General features: G+C 37.3%; 1 protein-coding gene and 1 long non-coding RNA gene across 2 annotated transcripts in view; one reads left to right on the forward strand and one right to left on the reverse strand.

Moving 5' to 3' along the window:
- Positions 1–7,349, forward strand: part of LOC135248314 (uncharacterized) — an 83,050-nt gene extending 75,701 nt beyond the window's left edge. The window contains exon 5 of the long non-coding RNA XR_010328408.1: positions 6,826–7,349. This is a non-coding gene — a long non-coding RNA (uncharacterized LOC135248314). The remainder of the gene's footprint in view (positions 1–6,825) is intronic.
- The window catches only part of shisa9a (shisa family member 9a), a 65,093-nt gene that overhangs the window by 15,458 nt on the left and 37,262 nt on the right, over positions 1–12,373 (reverse strand). The window lies entirely within an intron of this gene.

Consider the following 12,373-nt stretch of genomic DNA (forward strand, 5'->3'; position numbering starts at 1 on the left):
CTGGACACCCCTTGGTGTGTATATATATATATATATATATATATATATATATGTATATATATATATATATACACACACATACACATACATGCAGTCATATTTGTTTGATGCAGTAAAAATCCCAATAAAGTAATTTAATGTAAAAACTAAGTAATTTTCAAATTATGAAAGAGTTGAGCTAAGTGGAAAAAAAGACTTTTAATCATGTCCATGAATGTGTGATCCAAGTTGTTTAGCATGTCAGATCAAACTGGGTGTTGGATGGTGGATTTGTTGGTTGTTGGTTTGGCACACCGGGGACATCACAGAGAAACTGAGAGGATAGATGGCCTGTAGATACAGTTGAAACTGTCACAATCCCTTGTATTGAGTGACTGCCTTGTGCTTTTTACGCCATGGCCGATGAAAGCTAATGGAAGCTCTCACGAGGACCTCACAGAGCTTTGCATGCTATAAAAAAACTAATGGATTCTTTAAATGGAAAACAGACCAGTGGATAAGCAACACTTAAAGTACCAATGCACTAAATTTGACACGTATCCTAATCCTGTTACAACACACATTCACATTATAGTGAATTATAGTTAACATTATAGTCTGTTTCACTTCAGAACAACAAACTAAAAAAAAAGATTTTTAAAAATAGATTTTTGTATAGTGCTGCTTACATTTTTAATCTGGTCATTACATGTGGAAGTCAATGGTGCAACTTTAAAATGGAGCATAGCGGAATTAATCTGGAACGAGCCCTCCCATCTACTGTTTGGGACAGATTATGTTCCAAGGCAAGGCTGTTTCGCCTCCAGCCTGCTCAAAAGCAGCAGGGTTCAGATTCTGTTCTCTGTAATGAGGAAGCAAATGGCCTCTGTAAGAAAGCTGCTGGGAGGATGAATGGGATCACATTTCTGAAAGAGAACATAATTTTGTATTTCTGTATTGAGAGTGAAATATGCATATAAGAGATTAATTGTGCCTTATGAAATATGACTTTGCTTTTACTTGCTTTTTTAGTAAGCACAATATTTACTAAAATATCTCATTTAAGTATGGCAAGGTTTGACTAGATTTTGGATGGTTATGAAGGAAAGTGCACTTGACATGGCTGTGTGGCACCAGAGGGCACATGGACTGGACGCACAACATTGAAAGACAGGATCTTTGTAATGCACTGCACTGCCTTTCTATCAGTGTACGGTGGTCCTGAGACACCATCTCAGTCTCAGCTCATCAGCCTTAGTACAAAATCTATCTGCCTTAGCTATACTTCTGTCAGTCTAAGCTGCACATTGTCAGGCTTAACTCAACATCCATCAGTCTAAGCTATACCTTTGTCTGTCTCAGGTGTACTGATTTGAAAGGGGGTCACAGTGACTTAACTAACAAAGTGTTTACTGAATAAGCTCATCCTCACAGTAGAATGGACAGTGTGAATTGAGGTAGTTGACCCAAACACTGTATACAGTTTTACTACATGTGAAGCGACTATAAAAAGCCTACATTGACCCCCTTTCAAATCAGACAGACTGTGCAAAAATGGGCAGTGACAGTTAGCATGCAACTGATACTTTTAGCGGTGCTAAGGAAGTACAGCTGAGACTGACGAAGGGAGAGCTTAGACCGATGGATGTTTAGCTATGGCTGATGACTTGCAGCAAGATAGAAGTACGGGTTAGGCTGATGGATGTCGAGCTGTCTGAAGCCTGATGAGCTGAGTCTGCGATGTTGTCTCAGGGCCACTGTACCAGTGAGCCTCCAACTCCTAGTCACCCCACTGTTCATTCCTTCATCTTATCTTTGAACTGCTTATCAGTGGAGTGCTACTGACAAGAGAGATAATGGCACCAGGCATTGGACCACTATCCAAAAATAAACAAACAGGTGACCTTTTAACATGGACACCCACACTACACTACATACCTTGCATCTGTCATAGCAGACCCAATACACTAATTATAATCACACTCCATTCTATATTCCATCTGTTTTTAAAAATTTGACTATACTAAAATATTCAAATTCATATTTTGATACAAGGAAAATAACAGAAGATCTGGCTACTTTTAAGTTACCATAAAGTCCATTATTCTCAGCTATTGTTCGGCATGCATACAGTCATTTGGGCAGATGGACAGGAATGGAATTTTTAATATCCGGAGACTGTTCATTGTATCTTTTGTTTGACATGTCCATTATTCAGACAAGTAAATAGACAGGTGTTAAACATTAAGCAATAGAATTGCCACGGTGAAACCTCTTTAGCATATCACTGACGTATCATGAGATTGTAGAAAAATATGTGGGTTCCGTAATGTTTGGGACAAATATATATATATTTCTTGATTTCATTCTGTACTCCACAATTTTAGATTTGCAATAAAATAATTTACACATGGTTAGAGTTCACATTCTCAGCTTTAATGTAAGGGTATGATTTCACCATGTAGAATTTACAGCACTTTTTATACATAACCCCTCCGCCCACTTAATTGTCCCAAACATTATGGATCTTACTGAATCTACATATTAGCATTTTAAAATATCATTTAAAATAAAATTACTAAGTTGGTTGGGAGAGACTTTAGAGCTATATATTCTTAATGTATTTTGAAATTAACATTCCAAGTCACTTACACAATTCTCAACACTTTGATTAATCGCAGGGCAAATGGCTAAAGGTCATGTCAACTTTAATGACACATCAGAGTCAAAGAATTGTGGGAAAAATTGTAAACAGTCTAAAAATGAACAACATGTAAGTCAGCTACAAGGCTGGTATTTCTCCAAGGATCTGATAATCGATAAAAGAAGGTAATTAGTACAAGAATTTGACTAATTTGGAGCAATTATTAAATTGTATCCCAGCTGTCAAAGAGAATGTCAGTCCTCACTAATCACTTTGAGAATACTACAAACTGTTCACTGCATTCCCATGAAAAGACAATCAGAGAAAAGTTGTATATAACTGTCTAATAACTGTTAATTGTATCACTTTCCATACTGACTAATGGTTTTCAAGTAGATATATGCCCTTCAATTAAAATACTTCAGCATTTTTGTTTTGCCATCTGTCTAGTCTCAGTTTATACATGTGGTAAGGTAAATGCTTAATAAAATTGATTGCACTCTCTTACTTGTCCTCTGGACAACAACTATGGCAAAAGGGCTAGCTTGATGAAAATAAATATGAATGAATTCCACCTTTTAGCTACGTGTTTGTACATATGATAAGAAACATTACATGTAATGCAATATTGCAGTGTATTATTGTAATTAACCACTATACTGGGCTCTACAGAATTAGCTTGCAGAGCCATAGAAAATGTTGGTGTTGATTTTCAAATACCAGTTCCTTGATCTGAACAATCCATCAAGTCCATCTGCTTGGGTGACAGATGTATTCTCATGATGAGTAAGCCTTAGTCAAGTTTGTGCCCCGATATTTCATTCTTTTAGATTTTCCAAGCAGTAAAGGACACATCAATTACAAATAAACAAATAAAGAAACAAGTTGTTTACATTACTTTGACAAAAAACATCAGTTATTTTTACTTATCCATAAGTCTGTCTCTGTTTCTTTGTCTACCTCCCTGGGGATTCACAGTGTGTGTGTGTGTGTGCCTGTGTATGTGTGTGCGCTTCTCTCCTTTTTAGATAATAACGGTCATTTTGTTAGGGTATTTGCCTGGGGTTTTACCAGGGGCAAAGACAGAGTGAGTATGTCAACACTACAGCATGAGATACCTCCCCTACAGCTTATAAAAAATGCACGAGAATATTTCCTGAGTGGATGCCCCAGAGGGTTTGGTACTATGAGAAGGGCACACTCGCTCACAGGTAATTTCCTGTTCAAACTGGAACAAACTCAAGGACTCTAATTCAAGGACTTTTTGGGGGAAACGGGAAAGTTTTCAATGGCCTAATTTGGAAAAGAATAATGCAATACAGTTTTTGACATTTTTCATTTAATGTTTCTATATTGACATAGTACCTAAGTACCTAGAAAACTATTTTGGGGTGAGTTCATGAGTTCACACTGAAGTTCTAATGTCCATTGGATATAACATTACTTTTCCCCCTGAAATCTCCCTTGCAAGTTTGCTATGATTGTGTGCGCATGCACATTAAAATCCTACCTTAGGCTAAGACCATGTGCAGTCTTCAGTGCAATGGTAAGAGAATTTATGCACAGCTTAAAAGCTGCATGTGGACACAACACAAATCATTTTCCTGTACATGATTTCACAAGCAATGAGGGACCGCCGACAGCAAATGTAAAAACAAACATTCACTAACAGTGGAACAACAAACAAATGTTTTTGTCAACTTTTAAGTCTGGAAGAAGAACTGGAACTAGGTTAAAGACCTTTTGCACCCAAATACAATCTGAACAGAGGTGGAAAATACGATACTGTATATAATCTGCCATACTGAACTGTGGCAAGAGCATGAATGTTTATTTAATCAGTCCATAAACAGCTACTATGAACAACAGAAGCATAATACCTGGGAATACATAGCTGGGGCTGTGACAAACAGTTGTGGATTTCTTTTTTCCTGTTACAAAAGGTGCCTTATAACCTTCTAGAGTGGCATCAGAGACCAGTGGGTAGCCCTGTGTGGCTCTGAATTCATTCTCTTAAGTCCTCATAAGGTGAAACAGTATAATTTCCCATTTTTAAAACGTGTATTGTGTGTCATCTCTGACTTCCCCAATGCAGCAGGAGCCTAGGTGCATGCAGTGTGTGATACTGTAGGTTCACTCATTCGATGCTTGCTTATAATTTGATGTCTGATGTCATTTCAGTCACTTGTGTCAACAATAATTTGAGTCAGTTTAGATAAAGGCACAGAAAATGAGAATCCAGAAGGAAGCTGGGTCAGGCTGTATCAAGGAGATGTGACAAATCAGACTAAGCTAAGCGATCACATAATGAAAATGGAGTTGCATTGCATAATGGGATATATTTTCATGGTATAAAAAAGGAAATTATGATTACAATGTGGTTCCATCCATCAGTCGCCTGTTTATTATTATTATTATTATTATTATTATGAAAATTAATGCAATCCTTATTCTACAATAATCACCTTTGCAAAACTACACCTTTTTAATGTCAAATTTAAATTTAAATTTAGAATTTGACATCATAATTTAAGTTCTGCGCATTCAGGATAGCAACAGTTCAACCAACTCATATTCATTCAGCTTCAAGGACAGAACAAAACTGAATTCACAACCTTCTTCACAATTTAAAATTTTTTTTTATCAAGTACTTTGATTTCCAAGGGGTTGTGCAGACCTACATTACTTTTCCCGTCCTTTCAATGATATGAACCAAGCCATGCGTACCCTATTTAGTGTTCCCTACTAAAGAACTAGAAACAATTTAAAGCATGATGAGGATAGTTTTTGGTTGCTACCAGTTCAGTTTTATTTTATTATACTAGTCATAATACTTCTCCATACTGCTGATCCACGGTATTTCTGTATGAGCTGCATTGGCTTGGCCACTGTCCATCAATTTTAGTCATTACATGGTATCAGAAACCAACCAGCAGAGCAAACAGGAGCTGAACAGAAAGGTAAATACCAAATATCATTTATGGCTTTGCGCTAGAGTTATACAATAAATAGACCAAACAATGCAGTATGACAAACCACTCAGCCAGAGACATTCTTAAATTCTCAACACATTAAGAGATGAAATTGAGTGAGACAGTTTGGGAGACATCTATCCCATACACAACACGGGCGTAACTAAGCTTTCTGAGTCATTTGCACTTCTGTCATGGACACAACGTGCTTCACAGATGGAGCAGCCCTGTCAGTCTGAATAAACAAAACCCTTCCCTCCCAGGGATTTAGCCGCATGCAGGCTTTACCTGCCACAGATGACAGCAGCATCAACATGTGTCCTCTATTTGAGCTAATACACAGGGAGACATGGATCCACACAAATTACTATGCTTTCACATAATAATAATAATAATACCATATCAAAAAGAAGAAGTCAAATGATATGTAGCTTTTGCAGATATGGCATATAAATATTAAAGAAGTTTAGCTAGATACCTTTTAAAATGAATGTCAAGGGGTGGCAATGTACTGTATTATAATGCATAAGGAGCTGGTCTTGAAACCTAAAGGTCACAGGTTTGATTCCTGATTAGGACACTGCCATTGTAGCCTTGAGCAAGGTACTGAACCTGCATTGCTTCAGTATATATCCAGATGTCTATATGGATGCAGTGTAAAAGTTGTGAAAAATGTGTAAAAATTATGACACCTTTCAGTTTAATGCTCAGTTTTTTCTTCATAAGCGATGATAAAGAGTCATTATAAATAACGACATAATGACAGCACAATTGTGCAGGCTACTCTTTAACTCATACTCCATTTTGTTGGTCTGCCAATATGAATATGTAATGATGAGGTTCTACTCAAATTCAATTTCCAAACACATTACATGTTGAGGTGTGACTTTAGCATTGTATATGGGAAGCGAGGCAGAACTGGCATGCCTCTGCACTATACAGACCTGGCATTGGAATGCAATGGACTGTAAACTTCTGCCATAAAGTATTTTCTTTCTTTCTACAGAATAGAATAAAACAGAGATATTTTACCACTTATTAACTTTACAAAACCATACAGCTTTCCTCCTTTGTCATTGCCTCTTCAAATATTATTAAGCATGATCTAGGTATTTATCAAGCCCAGTGAGCCCTTCATTGTAAATTAATATTTCTATGAAGACATTCTGGTGATTATTATTAAAGCATGAACTTTTCCTCTTTGTCACTGTCTTCTATTCTTACCTGCAGGCTTTGTCATGATTGCTTTCAAGCCTGAGAACAACGCCCCTTGAGAAATTTGAAGCGAGGGACTCTGGGCACCCTTCCAAGAGACAGTATTTCTCTTTCAGAGCCTTTATCAATGAAGTCTTTCTTGATTACTGTATATCATAGAAATTCCTGGCAAGGCCTGATTGAAACAAATGGAATCGGATGTAGCCTCATCTGAAAAAGTTTAAGTCTCCACACTCATTTAATTATATTTCAACTGTAACAACTAAAAAAGAATAACATTTTTTAATGAAATACAACCATTTGCACCTGTCTTGTGACTTCTGTGTAGGTTGTATTCATATAATATCCAACAATTCACGGAGAGTTGTGCGTCGAAGTATGGTAAAATTGTTTCACTAATGTGCAAATGACAGCACTGTTTGTTCAAGCAGACACAATAGTATTCATATTAATATTATAGAAATATGGAGAATAAATAATTGAATGCAGAGTTTGATGTACTGACGCGAAATAAAAAAAGACTGTTTAATGTCACATAACTACGCCCACATAACTGCCACTGTCAAGAGTTAGGTGTCATTATATTACGATTAAGAATTATAGAAAGAATAATTAAAAGTAATACTTTTATAGAACCTACAGCAGTAGGAGTAAGTACCCAGGAGTAAGTAGTCTAGAAAATACATGTACAAAGATATGTAGATCAGCTGCAGCTGTTTAGCACAATTATGCTTATTTATTCCCTCTGAAAGTAAAAAAAAAAAAAATTGCAATAATAATAAAACAAAAACACAATGAGGAAAAAGTCTATAAAAACAGGGATCGCAAAACTATAACTCCCCTGTCACAAGCTGAACTCATGCCTGAAGACCAGGAGCATTAAACACAAACAGCCAGTGAGCAAACATATAAACAATCTTTGAAATTGCATCAGGCAGTATATGTACATATACGTGAAACATGGAGGTAGTGTTACGGCCTAGGCATGTATGGCCGCAACTGGAACTTGTCTTCATTGATGATGTGACTGCTGATGGCTGAATTCTTAAGTGTACAGAGACATTGTATCTGCCCAGATCCAATCAAATGCATCCAAACTTATAGGGCGGCGCTTCACCTTGCAGCAGCACGATGACCCCGAACATACTTCTAAAGCAACAAAAAAGTTTTTCAGGGCAAAAGAAGAATGTTCTAGATTGGCCAAGCCAATCATCCATCCTGAACCCAGTTGAACATGTGTTTCACTCGCTGAAGACAAGACTGAAGGGAAAAGGCCCTGGAAACAAACAGGAGCTTAAGATGGCTCCAGTACAGACGGAACATCACCAGAGAAGATGCCCAGCATCTGGTGACGTCTATCTGTTGCAGACTTCAGGCAGCCATCAAAAGCAAAAGAATTTGCAACCAAATACTAAACATGATTTCTTTTTATTATTTCAGATTACGTTAAGTTGTCCAGTTACTTTTGGTCCTTTTAATTGGACTTTAAAAGAACTATGTATAAAGAAGGGTTTATAATTCCTACATGAATCACATGATATGAATGTAAATACCCTCATTAGAGCTGACAGTCTGCACTTTATTCTCATATCCATTGTTTCATTGCAAATCCAATGTCCTGGTGCACAGCCAATAAATAAATAAATAAAAGATTTTAACAGCTTTTAACAAAACTGTTAAACAGTAATAAACATCAGGGATAATTCAGGTGAGATGTAAATATTGTGCAAGTATTAAGTGCGACAGTCCCTCTGTAGGATGGAGCACAGGCCTGTGAGTGGTACAGCTACAGTGGGAGCAACATATTGCCTCAAGCAAAAGATCTCCTTCTGTGGCATAGAATTAGCCCTAGCCAAGTGCATTACCCTTTTATAATAAGAGGGAAGTGGGTCAAAAAGCAATCCCATATGGGGCTGTATCACTCACTGCAAGGATGTCAACTGCTAGCCTGGTAGCTTCATGTAGGTCCAGAGGATGCAGAATTATGGGAAAGAGTTCACCAGTATGTCACACAACAGCAGTTAAATTGCAGCTATAAGGGAACTGTATCGCAGAACTCAGCAACCCTATTGTAAGTGAGGTTTCTGTGGCAAACACTCAGACCTAGCAATGTACAACATATTGTACCAAAACAAACTTTAAAGAAATAACACATGGTAACCATGTGTTTCTGTAATGCAATGTTCTTTAAAGCCCAAAAAGCATGCTTTCCTTCCATGTTGGACTGAATAAAGCAATTAAAATGCACTAGCCCATCAATGTATTTCACTTATAGGCTGTTCCTACCAGCTGGCATTTGTCTATTGAGATTTTTGAAACTTCTAGCACATGATACTGTTGTTACAGTTGTGCACGTTATTTCAGTCATTTCCCACTGCTGTGCATGAGATCTATTCATTTATTTAATAAATGCATGTTAAAAAAATCTGATTCCTTTAGCTTTTTTTCAATTTTCCATAATTTTCAACAACTTTGCAGTGACTACTGTGACTTCAGCCAATATTTTCTGTGACATCCAGTCCTACTGATCAGTTATATGTAGTGTTTTCAGAATTCGCCAGAAATAAATCATTCACAGCTGTTTCTTTCAAAAAAAATTATTCCAGGGGGGTGGGGTGGGGGGGAGGGGGGAGGGGAGAGGGTTGCAGTTCTCAGAGTCTTTGCATTTCTACCCCTGCACTGTTCAAACTAAAGTTACATTCTTGGTGCTCACACTTGGAGAACAGTAAAGACAATGTACATATTTTGTAATTTATACAATCCTGAAGTGCAGGTTTTGTCAGACAGACTTTATTGCAGGTTGCAAGTGTAGTTAATCAAAAAGAGATAAAATTATAAATTTGAATATGTCATTTAATCTCAGGAGATTGACAGGAGAAATGGCATGATGACATGCCATTTCATGTGTATGTATGTGCATGTGTATGTAGCAGATCATAATGAAGTCCTTGCACCATCTCCCATGTGGCCCTGCGCATTTTAATAAACCAGTATGGATTCAATTAATTTGTTTTAGGGAGGGAGAGCAATAACTAATAAACTCATAAAACGAAAAATAAATGACCATCCTCATTTTATCATTTTACTTGCAGTCGTTTTGCCCAAGAGTTTACACAGTGTGTTTGGCCAAGACATAAATAAATGCACCTTTTTAAAGATGGGCCACATAGATACAGATTATCATAATGGTCCATTTGGACTGCTATAACTACTGCTGCTGTTAATGAAGTTCATACTATCTGCAAATTTATAGGCAAATTAAATACTAAAAAAGCTTGACAACAAACCTGTAAGAAGTTATGAGAATATATACATAGAAAAGTATTTATATTGGCTAGTCGTGTTTTATCTTCTCATATATTTTTGAATAACTTAAACATTTTTTAGAGAGACATCAGGGACCGGTCATGTTTAATTGGTAGCAGTCATATAAATAGCTGCTGTTTTATGGGGCACAGTCTAGAAAGAAAGTAATCCATTTTGCGCACAAATGTATTGGCTGCTTGGCATATATATTGGTTTGATATGCGTATGTATTGGTTTGTCATTGGCACATCTATTGGATCGTCATTTACATCTATATTGGTTCACAAGGATGTTTGTGAAGAGGCGGGAGGGGTGGGGGTGTGTCTCTTTCTTTGTGGGCAGGGCCAACGGGTGTCTTGAATTCCAAGATGTTTATTGCCACCATTGAGAAGGTTACCAGCTACAGCTTTAAGACTTAGAGCTAAATAGAGAAAAACATACACTATTACAATCCAGAACCATGTCAGATGATAACCAGTGCAGTGCAACATCTGAAATCTATTAATTTGTCATTTTACAGCAGTACGTTTCGGTAATGAGTTACGCATTCCTTTAAGGCTGTAGAATGTTGATCTAATAGCTGGATGACCAGTTTCTCATGGCTGCTTCGTAGAAATTCACATAATTGAAAGGGAAAAGAGGCAAAAGAATTGATTGACATCATAATATACATAAAGTATGCTTTTTTTAAAAGTGGCAGAGGAGCATTCTTGAGTAGCTGAAATTCCAATCACCATAATATTAAATTGGCATCACAGATATGGCGCCTATACTTCATGCAATAATCTTGAAGTGTCAGTATAGCCGAGAACTACAATTTTACCTGAAAATTACTAACAGAATGGAGATTATATTTCTTGAGGGGATAGACATGTTAAAACATGGTTTGTCAAAAAAAAATTCACAGTGCCGCAGTAGGCAGGGGCTGTTACCACATAAATTAAGCCTATTTTCAAATAATGGCATTACTCAGAAAACATATTATCTAATGTTTTGACAGCATTTTGTTAACCAAAGAGCAGTTATTGCAGATTATATTTATTAGAGGTAGGCAAGCAAGACTACAATGATAGCTCTAGTATCAACAACTTCCACTGGTAATTAAAATGCAAAGGTGGTGCATTTTAACGAACCAGTATGGATTCAATTAATTGACTCTAACCTGAGGCGCAGCAGTAACTGGCTTAAACTCATGAAATAGAAAATAAATGACCATCCTCATTTTCTCTTTTTACTTGAAACCTTTCGTTTACACAGTGTGCTTGGCTGAGACACAAATAAATGCACACTTCTTTTAAATATGGGCCACAGATTATGTATCATAATAGGCCATAAGCACTGTTATAGCTTTTCTGCTAGTGCTAAATTAAGATCATACTACCAGGCTCATACTTTCAGGCATGAGCTGTTGACACAATAAAAGTCTATTTTTAAATGCACCTAAGTTTTTAATGACTCTAACATTGTTCGTCATGAAGTTCATATTTTAGTGTTCTGTTTAACTACAGTTGGGAATTGTTTAACATTATTCAAATTTTCATACAGGGACTGTATAGGCTCATCTTTCACTTACCTCCAAAAAACATATGTCTATACTGTATCTCATCTCTGTGGCTGGGAACTTCCCTGTTGCTGGCACTGCATTCTGCAAGAACTGCTAGGACCTCCATTTCCTTTTGGTTTGGCTCTCTCATTGACAACATCGTTGTGGCTTCCACCCTTTCCCTGAATGGCTGCCCCTCATGCTGAAGTACCTTCTAGCATTATCATGCAACCCAAGCGCTGAGTGGCATGCAGCATCCTATCCTTTTTCCATCCTACAAGTTGTGTAAGCAAGAGGTCCTCCCTGCTCTCTCTCTTGTCGCCTTCATTGGACTGACATAGGATATACATTTCATTCTGTCACTCCATGCAGTCCTTTGAGCACATTAATGCTTGAGCACATCTCTACATTTGTTCAGCTATCAGCTGGACTCCTTGTCATCATTTGGGAATTTGCTGCCAGTCTGGATTATGGTGCATTGTATTGGTGTAAATATCGTGTGGGCCTGGCTGATGTTTGTGTGGCTGCCACATTGGTTATGATTTTGGCTTTCTCTTGCATGGCTAGATGCCACCAGAAATGGTCCACCCTGTGCTCCTGGCTCTGTTTGAGTGACCTGCTGTCCAGATCAGAATTTGACAGCTTGTGCGTTTTATGTTTTGAGACTGCTCTTTTTGTCTTATGGCTCCTGTGACACCTTTCTGGTTCAGACCA

Source organism: Anguilla rostrata, chromosome 2 (genome assembly GCF_018555375.3).
Source record: "Anguilla rostrata isolate EN2019 chromosome 2, ASM1855537v3, whole genome shotgun sequence".
In the NCBI taxonomy this organism is placed as follows: domain Eukaryota; kingdom Metazoa; phylum Chordata; class Actinopteri; order Anguilliformes; family Anguillidae; genus Anguilla; species Anguilla rostrata.